Here is a 2,218-nt window from a genome sequence, read left to right as displayed (position 1 = left end):
CTTGGATGAAAGACATAGTTCATGTGAATCATGACTTTCCCTGCATTTTCACTTTGGTACATCATCAATAAATGTTTTGTCGAATCAGTACAGTAACACGGGAAATCATCTGGTTAGCTAATTTCTCACAAAAAAAGAGTTCCAGTTAGCTATAAGGATTCTTTAGAAAAAATTCTCAGGGACTATACTGAATCAGGGGCGAAGACTCAAATGTATAGTGATTCTTTAGACAAAAGCCGAAAAGGGTCTGATTATTGTGTCTGTTCAGTGTCAGTCCACAAATGGTTCTATTTAAATTGGAGTATGTAGTTCATTTTAGCCGATGAACTTGCTGGATCACCTCCATTGCAGGAGTTTAGCTGATATGTATTGTATGCAGATGATTACGAGCAAGATACAAGGACACAAAAAACTTAGGATGCAGAAAGGTTAGAGGCGAGCTGCCGCTAGCGCACTGTGGCGTGCTGCATCTCCCATCGGTGCTTGCGACAGAAGAACTACATCCCTGGCCTATTCATCTATGCCTCAGCTGCTGCCTCTCAAGCAATGCCAAACCTATAGGCCATAACAGGTTCAGGAGGTTTTTATCCAATGATTCAGTAACTTAACATTCTAATTTACTTGTCTTGTGCTCATGGGGCATGGTTGGTGTCTAAAGGTTATTGAAGGGGATCGTGTATGGATGCCGACATTCAGACTGGTCAGCTAAGAGGTTAGAATTACCCAAATTTCCTCTTATATATAATAGTATAATACTGCAGTGGTAGCCTCTCCTGCTATTTTCTTGTCCAGAAAAGTGTGATACTAACATTTTCTACAATTTTATCTTACTGTTATCAAAATAGATCCGGATGATTTCCTATGCTATACAACTTCACTGCATGCATACCTGATCCTCTGTTTCCTCTGTTCTCTTGGTTGGCTTTGCAGACCAGGACATGCAATCTGGAGAGGTCCTTGGTCATCAGCTGGTCCATCACGAGGTATGTCACTGAGATCATGCATGCTCCTTATTAGCTGGGGATAAAAGTTCTTAAGATTAACTGTATCATCTGGCCGCGAGACGCCGCTTTTACTGTTAGAATAACTTTAAATCTTCTCTTCAAATAATGCAATGCAAGGTTGATTTTGACATATAGATGTTGATGTCCCAAGCTGAATTTCAAGATACTCGTGGTGTTGTGGTTTAATTTGCTATACTGTTAGAATTACGCGAGGTATGCGTGTATCATCGGGGTGGTGCTGAGTCAACCAAAAGTCAGAGGGCCTAATATGTGTGCATTACCTACTGTTGTATATTTTTCAGTCGTGCACTCTGTTCTCTTAATGATTAACTGTGAATGAAATGGATGGGGGCAATAATGTTGATGTGCTAGAACAGAACTCTGGAAACTTGAATGGAAAGAACCTTTAAAGCAGGGGATTACTGAGAAGTTATGTTGCATATTGTTGTTATAAGTCCTATAGGTCTCTTAAAATGCGCTTATCCTGATTATCTCATCACTTGATTGATATGAACAAATGGTAAATTCTGTAGCTTTTTGCAATGACAGTGCACGGCTGCAGGCTTAAATTGAGCATGTTAATGTGTCACGGGAAGACTGCATTCTGAGATCAATTGATGTGTTAATCTTGAATAAAAGAAAATAGCACTAAGCTTCTCAACGTGGACACTCTCGACAGCTAGGTAATTATATAAAATATCCTTATCTATATATACTGAAGTTTATGTATGTATGTCCAATTTATCCATTAATTTACATCCTTGGTCCTCATGGTGCTGGCACTGAAGTAGATCATATGCATTTTACTGAAGTGGGAGTAATGCCAGTTCTCCACTCAGCGTAATGTCCCTGTGATATACTATGTGATTGATTCTACTTTTCCTTGATGCAACTGATGTACTGCCACACAAGGACAAATATTTTAGTTGTGTACTATATGGAAAACATGATTCTTCCATCCTGAGACTGAGTGGTTGTATTAAGAGAACCACAGCTATTTTCTTTTGCTTGCCTTGAATGGTATACTTCAATTCCACGTGCCTAAGAATAATTAAGTCGACCAAACTGGTTCTGGAACAGAGGAAGTTAGTAGCTGGGACTTATAAACACATTGTCACCTCTTGCTTAGGCAAGTACTCTACTCTTTGTAGGTGTTTGTTTCGGAAAATTGTAACGTAATCCTAGTTTGGGCTGTAATCACATATCAGTGTATC

General features: G+C 39.3%; 1 long non-coding RNA gene across 8 annotated transcripts in view; it reads left to right on the top strand.

The window, feature by feature from the left end:
- The window catches only part of LOC123112602 (uncharacterized), a 13,144-nt gene extending 11,182 nt beyond the window's left edge, over window positions 1-1,962 (top strand). For 5 of the 8 annotated variants that reach the window (XR_006455610.1, XR_006455605.1, XR_006455606.1 and 2 more), the window contains 4 exons: window positions 380-571; window positions 659-712; window positions 931-983; window positions 1,554-1,962. This is a non-coding gene — a long non-coding RNA (uncharacterized lncRNA). The remainder of the gene's footprint in view (window positions 1-379; window positions 572-658; window positions 713-930; window positions 984-1,553) is intronic. The other 3 variants (XR_006455611.1, XR_006455607.1, XR_006455608.1) reach the window with 3 other exon arrangements.
- Window positions 1,963-2,218: the final 256 nt, after the last annotated feature.

This window comes from Triticum aestivum, chromosome 5B (assembly GCF_018294505.1).
Source record: "Triticum aestivum cultivar Chinese Spring chromosome 5B, IWGSC CS RefSeq v2.1, whole genome shotgun sequence".
Lineage (NCBI taxonomy): Eukaryota > Viridiplantae > Streptophyta > Magnoliopsida > Poales > Poaceae > Triticum > Triticum aestivum.
Note: the sequence above shows the minus strand (reverse complement) of the source record. Positions and strands in the feature narration are given on the sequence as shown.